At 43.8% G+C, this 8,965-nt stretch overlaps 1 long non-coding RNA gene across 1 annotated transcript in view; it reads left to right on the forward strand.

Moving 5' to 3' along the window:
• Positions 1-8,965, forward strand: part of LOC110291498 — a 108,053-nt gene that overhangs the window by 28,201 nt on the left and 70,887 nt on the right. The window lies entirely within an intron of this gene.

Consider the following 8,965-nt stretch of genomic DNA (forward strand, 5'->3'; position numbering starts at 1 on the left):
GCATTTCCTCAACTGAAGCTCCTTTCTCTGTGATAACTCCAGCCTATGTCAAGTTGACACAAAACTAGCCAGTACAGGCACCTTGATTTATCCTAGTGAGACTTCTGGCTCCCAGAACTACAGTAGTGTTAAGCCAAGAATTCTGTGATTCTTTGTTACAGCAGCCATAGTAAAGCAAGGGCATAGAATGGAATGGATGCTCCAGCAATCGCACTGTAGGGAGATGTCATGCACTGAAAGGAGGCATCAGAAGGGAATTCAGAGAAGTGATGCTTCTAACTCTTTCAATACAGGAGGCTATCTGCAGAAGGGGAGCTAAGGAACTGTGCAAGTTCATGCATGTTTGTTGACTGAGCCAATATTTTTGCACATCTGTTCTAAATTAGGTCCTGCATTAGGTTTACTAGGATTTGAAGACAAAGAAGGGGTACTCAGAAGGGATATTTGTCATAAAACTCCTGGCTTATCGTCATACTGAACCAGTTAAACTCTCTGGGTTCAAGCCCCTCTATGTCAATCATAAAAAGAGGAGTTTCACAGGATGTTATGATGACTGAGTGATAAAATACCTGGGGAATTGTTTCATAACTGTAAAGCATTGTAGAAGTAAAAGATATTATAGAAATTAGGTATGAGAAAAATAAGACTTGCGTCTTAATAGCTTCGAGGCACTTGAGAAAGAGACATATGGCATAGGATTCCTGGGGAGTAACAGAAGTGACAGATGATGCTGTCTTCAGCCAAGGGCATCAGGAGCACTTCCTGGAGTCATGGTTAACCAGGCCATGGGAGACATGAGCAAGTGGAGAAGGATCATCACAGAATGTGAGTGTGGCTGGATGGAGGCAGGGCCCACTGTCACCGGCTGCCACTTCCCTTGGTGACCCTGAGCCCTGGGAGATGAGGGGCAACGTCTCCTGGTGTGAGGTTGTGTAAAGGCTGCCATCTTTACTCTTAACTTTAAAATTTCCCTTGGCTTCCCAGTTTCTACCATCTTCCCCCAAAACTGTTGCCTGGCTGCTTATCGCAATGTTTGAGGCCAGCCTGGTTGCATGTTGCATGACTGTAGTAATAATCTCTTTCAACACCAGGCTGGAATTAATAGCAGAACTTCAGCTGCCATCCCCACCTTGTTCTCTTTGAAACATCCTGATGTCCTTAAGAAAATAGGGTTTGTTTGGTTGTTTTAATGAGAAAATTGTTTATTGTCAGGCCACGGGAAAGATGAAGAGAACAGTTGTTAAGGAGACAAGGCTATCATTTTAAGTCCAAAAGTCAAATGATATTTAAACGATGTTCTATTTGACCTCTGCTAACATCGCCAGATTGTGTTACATTAATTATGCTGAGAAGTTGCTGGAGAATGTTTTTACTGGAACATAAGGCTCTGTTCAGATTTTAGTTCCTGGTTAAAAAATAATAATGAGGAGGAGGGAAATAATTGCTCTGAGTGCTGTTTTCTCCTTCTCCAAGGGCACGGGAGCACTAAATGCCTTCTCTCTGCCATGTGTGCTCCATGCTGGGCAGCCCTGTGCACAGTGCAGGCTAGCAGTGCTGGGGGGTCAGGCGAAGCTCTTACACCTTGCTGTTTGAACTTGGAAATTCAAGGTTATGATTTTTAAGGAAAATCGCAAAGCCCACAGTCCTCTCTCCTTCCTGTGTTCTCTCCTCCTTTATGTATTCTGCCTGATCATTGGCTGGAAGTGAGCCTCTTCCTTGTCTTCTTCCTCTCCTCCTCCTCCTCCTCCTCCTCCACTGCATCCTTCTCTCTCCTCACTCTCCTCTGCCTCCTTTCTGTCTTTCATCATCTCTCCTTCCCCTCCTGTACCCTTCTCTATGAGAATAGTGATCCATTATTTTAGATTTCCAAGAAAGTTCAAAATTTAAATCTTTTGTCTTCCAGTCTCACATTAAATTGCAGTAGAAGTGCAAATATTTGGATAACTAAGCAACAGTTTTGAAATATTTTTGTGTTCTCTGGTAATATAAACAGCAAGTACTTGCATAGCATCACCCCCGCGCCCCCATTTAAACGTGAATGAGGAGAGTGAGGTGCACTGGGGTTAAGTGGCTCATCCAAAGTCCTTTTGGTCAGATTCTGTAGCCTGAGGTCAGCCATCATCTCTCTCCCACTCCTCAAATATACATGTTTTTTTGTTTGTTTGTTTTTTGGGTCTTTTTTTGTCTTTGTTTTTGTTTTTCTGAAAACTTTGCCTGCGTCTGTTTTACACTAATGGGTAGAAGCAGTCATGGTCACATGTCCATTGAATGCTCCTCTGTGCCAGTCTCCTACACAGAAGCCCAGTGTGTGATCATGGATTAGCTTGTTAGCTCAGAAAAGCATAGGCAGATAAGAACAGAAAGACAGCTGTAAGAAACTGTGAAGATTTGGAAAAGTGTTCATAATTATAACATTAAGTAAATGGTACATGTATTATGGTATTAACTATATGTCTATGATGTATATGTATATGTAAAAAACACTAACACACTATAATACAGTGAGAAAATACAATAGTTGACATTGGTCACTTCTGAATGGTGGGCGTCCATACTGATGTAGCGATTCTCTGGGTTCTAGTGATGGGAACTCTAGTCCTCACACTTGTGAGGCAAACACTTTAGCCACTGAGCCAACTCCCTGGCCCTCTTCTGGCCTTTCTGTTGAATTGACCTCCACTTCTGCTAGGTCGTTGTGACCAGCACTTTTCTGTGACCAAAATGACCATTCAGAGGAATCAAATAACCAGTGACCAACCAGAAACTGACTAGCAGTTTGTTCTATGGTCACACTGCTTACTATGATGAAATCTTACCGCAACGTTGTATTCTCTGGCCCTGTAAGACGACTTCAGGAAACTCACACGTTCGCGCACAGAAATAGAAGTTTTACAAAATATTTTTGTTGATTATGAAAGTGATATAAATGTATTATTGCTAGTTGGAAAACATGGAAATAATAAAGAAAAAATCTCCTGCAATTATAAATCTTAGCAATTGTCTCTACTAACACAACTGTTTTTCTTTATAATTTGTAGTTCCTTTTGCTTTTTTTTTTCCTGTATGTAATTTTTTTCCAAGATGGGGGTCTTACTCTCTGGTCCTGCTTAACCTAGAACTCACTAGACAGTCCAGGATGGCCTTGTGAACAGCTGTCAATCCTCCTGCTCCTAACTTCCCAAGCACTGGGATTCTAGGTCTGACCATCATGCCCAACTTCTATGAAACAAACACTTAACATGTTTTTATTAGTGTATCCGTGCATGTGATGTGTGTGTATGTGGTATGTGGAGGTCCCAGGCAAGTTTGTAGAGTTAGCTCTCTCCTTCCATTTCTGTGGGAATCCCTGGGATCAAACTCCTGTTACCAGCTGCAGCAAAGTGCTTTTGACAATTGAGCCATCTCACTAGCCCCTTATGCATTGCTGGTACCCACTCATTCTTTAACATTGTAAGCATTTCTTCCCTCATGTCACACAGTATTCTTTGAAAACTCTTATCGGTGATGACTGCATAAAATTCCAATGTAGTGATGAACCAGCTTTCTATAACGGTTCTTCCAGCATCAGAAAGTAAGATATTTCCTAGCTGGAAAGATTTAAATATTGTGTGTGTGTGGGGGGGGGGGGGGAGTAGACCGCCAGTCCTATATACCCCAGACCAGAGAACAAACAACATCTGTGAAATGTTCTTGTAAGAAAAATGAATATTTAATCTGCTTGTCTCTAAATCTAACTTACAAGTAGTGTGATAGGGAGATGGGCAGCAGAAAACATGCTAGAGATGTTAGGGAGCTGCTGACTCTTGGAGACTCTACAAAACAAATAAACTACCAGGGACAAAGAAATGGATAAAACTTTTGAATGAACAGAAGTTTAAGAGGCTCCAGCCAGTTGTAGCATATGAATGATATTTGGATCCACACTAAAAACAATGTTTTCCAGGAAGCGAAATACTTAGAAATTTGCTTATTATATTAATGTAGTGTTAATCTCTTTAAACATGATACAAGCATGTGAGTATGCTTTTAAAAATGAGTATGTTTTAAGGACAGATACCAAAAAGTTTCATCTGAATGGATGTATGTAGGATCTGATTCAAAAATATAATTGGTGAGACATAGGGCCTTGTCATGGAAAAGGGCTCTGTCATTGCAGACATAAACTGAAGATAAGTGATGGGGGCGTGAAGGTTTATTCTGCTCTCTCTGCTCTGCTCTAGGTGTGATGCTTCCCATAACTGACAGTTAAAAAAAGGATGAAACAACTTGCAAGTGAGCATCTCGGGGGCCAGTCACTGGCCTGCTCTGTGGGGACAGATCCTGAACAGGACAGAACTCCACGTAGCCTCAGCTCTCACATTAGTTACTAGTGTCCCTGGCTGCTTAATCTCTGAACCAGTCTTCACTTCTCTCTCTCTCTCTCTCTATTTTTTTGCCACCATGCCTGGCTTCAAATATTTAAAAACTACTGTTTTCTGTCCTTCCTCTCCTGTCCTGTGAGTCCCCTCATGAGCCCGTTGGTCTGTGTGGCTGTGTTCAATGTTTTCCCCTTTGCTATTGATAATTTCTCTTTCAGAGCTCAGATGGCTTCACCTTCAGGTTCACTGATTCTTCTAGCTGTTCAGCTGCTGTTGAGACCTTAGGGGAGAATTTTAATTGTTGTGCTTCTTTTTCAAGCTCATAATTTATTTCTACCATTTAAAAAGATTCTCATCCTTATTGATGTTCTTTATTTGGCAAGACACAATGCTCATATTTTTTCTTAGTCATTTAGACATGTTTTCCTTTAGTCTTTGAACATATTTGAAGTGCTAGCTTAAAGTTTTGTTTAGTCAGGCCGTGCCCACACTTCCCTGGGGAAAGACTCAACTGTTTACTTTTGCCCCTGTGTGTAGACATACTTCGTTACATTTTTATAAGTCTTGCATCTGTTTTGTTGTTGAAAACTAGACTTTTTCTTTTTTTACATTTATTATGTGTGTACACCCAGGTATTCATGTGCCAAAAGTGTTAATATGGAAATCAGAGAACAGAGAGCTTCTGTGTGTGTTCTCTCCTTCTACCATGTGAATATTCCAGAAATAATGACCAGGCCTGGTCAAAAGGACTTTTACACACTAAGCTTTCTCAGCAACCCTCAAAGCAGACACTTAATGTAATGGAGGGAAACCAAGGTTTGCTGTTATTGCTGCTGTGTAAAATAGTCTGAGCATAACGCAGGACTTGAGCTAAAAGACCTTCAAAGCCCAAAGTTCTTCAGAGAGGACTTCCTACTTGTTGGCGTGGAACTCATCTCAGGAAAGCCCAGGGCTTGAGACCCCAGTGTATTGGGTAATGATGCCCTTTAAGGGTCCCCAAATACCATAGTAAGATCCCCTCCTACCCCCAAGGCCCTGCAATCTGTAGCTTTTGGCTTGTTCCTCAGAATTACTAGAGCATGCTGAGCTTCAGACGTCAAGGTCAAAGATCCTAGTCCATGCCTGGGCAACCTTCTCTGGAGAACTGGATGGACAAATTGAAGCCATCTTCTAGCCTCTTAATCCATGCTCAGAACCAAACAAGAATGATGCCCAAACTGCTTTAAGCTGGAATGATCAGTGCCTCAGACTGTATTAGCGAGGGGTGTCAGAGGTGTCTACAGTAGGTAAGGTCACAAAAATTCAAAGGAAGGCAGGAGTAATGGTCAAGAGAGATCTTTCCTGGGAAATGACACACCTAGGAGGGCTCCTTGTCCTTTCCTGGTGAATTTGGGGTTGGCAGTAAGGTGATGAGAGCAGGGGTCAGTCATAGGTGCCTCTGGCCATTTCCAGACTGTACAGTTCATCTGAGAGGAGCACTAAGACAACACTAAGGCCCTCCAACCCCCAGCCCCACCAGCTGTTCCAAACTGTCCATCTGTGCAAGAAGCACCCATGAAATGACTACTTGGGTACAGTGTTGTCACAAGAGTGTGCAATTTGAATACTGCCAGGCCTGGGTTTAACTGCAGGCTTTGGCATTTAACCACTGTGGTAAGTTGGCTGAGTTGTTAAGATTCTCTGAGCCTTAGTTTCTATATTGGTCGAAGAGGTTATTAGCCTTTGGTTTGCAGGACTGTAGTAGGGGATTGGATTGCATTTTTAAAGAGTGTGTCACACATACCTGGTAATTAGTGAGTAGTTTTCTGGCCCATCTTGTTGGCAGCCTTGGAAAAGAGAGAAGAATAAACCACTTTCTCACTTCATGTAACCTTTCTTTATAGCCTTCTCTCCCTTTGTCTGCCTGAAAGCCTGGTTTAGGGTCTGTATTATGAGTTGTCACAGCACCTATATCTTCTTACCTTCATTTGTTATTGATGACTAGAGACTTAGCTGGGTAGTTGCTTGATCAATCCCTGTTTCCTAGAGTGACTTTTATAAAAAGTATGTCTTTTTAAAATTTTTCTTTTATATACTTAAAATTTTAAATCACATGTGTGCATGTGTATGTGCGTGTGCGTGTTTATGAGAGAGACAGACAGACAGACGACACACACACACACACACACACACACACACAGAGAGAGAGAGAGAGAGAGAGAGAGAGAGAGAGAGAGAATGAGAACATGTGTGTAGGTCCAAGTACAACTTGCAGAAGTTGATTCCCAGGGATCCGACTCAGGTTGTCAGGTTGAACTAACCAAAATCTTAGCTCTCTCTATATTTCAATTTTTCCCTTAAAAGGAGCGAGTTGTATATGGGTGGATTAAGTGATTTGCAGGCAAGAAAGATTGATAAAAGTAACTTGTTTATCAATATTGCCTTCATCGTGTCTTTCTTCCCTCTTCTTGCTGTTTCCAGTGAGGATACTTGAGGATGCTTAAGGATGCTCTTTTCTGTAGCCCCAGGTTTCCCCTGAGCTCAGTCTGCAGCACTGTGCTCTGTGTTTCTCCCTTCAGCTCAGCAGCCTCTGTTCAGGCTACTTGCCACTTGAAGGCAGAGTTCTTCCATAACTCCCAATCTCTTTGCAGCAGCATCGCCAATAGATGTGCTGGGATGTTCTTTGATTTCAGAGTTGGAGTCAGAACAGAAAAAGAAAGCTGAAGGAGGAGGTTTCTTGGATATATTGGGATCCTTACATTTTTTCTTCTTGCAGTCCTGGAGACCAAGCCCAGCACCTTGTGCATGCTAAACAGGTGCTTACCACTGACCTACAACCTCAGCCTTCCCATGTAAGAGGCCCCTCATCTCTCCCCTCCCTCCTACCCTTCATCCTTCCCTCTCTCCCTTCTTTCTTTCTCCTCTCTCTTTTTTTGCCCCTCCCCTCTCTCTTCAATGTTTTGAACTCACTAGTGCAGCTTAGACTGGCCTTGAACTTGTGATCCTCCTGATTCAGCATTCTCAGCTGGATTACAGGCATGCATCACCATGCCCAGATCCTAGTTTTCATGTCTCCTTCCTGCTGGCCTTGTGGTATCTTCAGATTTTTCTTCTCTTTGGAGAACATGCTTGCACTTTGGTGACAAAAGCATAGGGTGTTTCTTCTTGCACTCCCCCTGGCTGCTTTGCATTATGACATTTGTCCTTGCTTTGCAGGGTCCTTTGTCTTTGTTGTTTCTTCCCTGAGAAGGCACTGAGCCCACTCTTCACTTGCAGCGCTGTGTCCCTGGGACTCAGTGTACTTCAGTGGTTGTTATCCATAACCTCTTCAGACTTCCAGCTACCAGGCATGGTGCTGAGAGCCTGGACTCTAAACAGAGCCATGAGGATCGGCCTGTGGGACTTTCTGTGGTCTGTGGCAGTTGAGGTGGAGAGAGCCAGTCACTCTATGTTCAGGAGCTGGCATGAACTACTCTGCTCCCTCAGCAATTCCAGCATCCAGGACAGCGGAGTCTGGTCACCCGCTACCCTCAACAAACTAAAAAGGAAACCCAAGGAACAAATGTGCTTCACTGGCAGAGGGGCCTGCCCTGGGAAATCGGGACTTTCCTCCAGAGCTGCAAAGTCACTACCCTCTTCCACTAACTTCAGAGCCTTCTATAAGGGGCCATGGGACACCCACCAGTGTCCCCTCTACCCTCTTGCCGAGGCCCACTGTCTGCAAGAGGTTAACCTCAGGTTTCTTCCTAGTTGTTTCTGATTCATTTTCCTGCCTCTGGCCGGATAGAGGTTTAGAGGTTTGGCTGAGCCCTGCTGTTCAGATCTCTAAGCTAGAGTTCTTAACTCTGCCTGTGAAACAGTAATGAAGGGCATTTTACCTTCCAGCATTCTATCAGCCCAGCCCACCAGCCATACATCTCTTATTACACAACATCAGACGGTTCACCTAGGGTAGAACTCTAGCTCTGTCACTTAGTTGGCATAACAGTCAAGCCCTGATGGCCCAGCATGTGCCCAGAGGCTCACACTTAAATCACTGAGGTGTCTTGACAATTCTGGCACCTGGTACCTGAGATTCTGATTGTGTAGTAGGGCAGGATTTAGATATCAGGATTTTGGAAACAACCCAGATAATTCTTCATTAAGTCAGGGTTGGGCACCTCTCTTCTAAAACTTTGTCCATTATATTGCCCGAAACAGGAAAGCCCCTGTTGTCTAAGTTTTGCCAGGGCTGGGGGCTGGGGGGTATTTGTGCCTACCAGGACCTTTACCTGCTCAGGTCCACCCTGACACATCTCCCCAGGGAAGTCCCTATCTTTGGTTTCCCTCTACTAATAGGAAGAACAGGTCTAGTACCTCTCTGAAATTGCAGCTTCTCTCCTTCCTACTAGGCTTGTTCACTTTCCAGCCTACCAGCACCTAAATACGTCAGCACCCTACTGGACCTGCCCACTTTCCCTCCCCTGGACAGCAGGGATCTGTGGTCCTAGAGATGGATTCCTCCTTTCAGACCCCTGGGGCCCTTGGAAAGAGCCCAACCAGCCATTTTCCCAGGCTGGGCTGGGTTGGGCTTGAGGTGGTGGGGTGGGGGTAGCAGCCAGGCTTGAGGTTTTGGCTGCTTTCTGTCC

This window comes from Mus caroli, chromosome 3 (genome assembly GCF_900094665.2).
Source record: "Mus caroli chromosome 3, CAROLI_EIJ_v1.1, whole genome shotgun sequence".
In the NCBI taxonomy this organism is placed as follows: domain Eukaryota; kingdom Metazoa; phylum Chordata; class Mammalia; order Rodentia; family Muridae; genus Mus; species Mus caroli.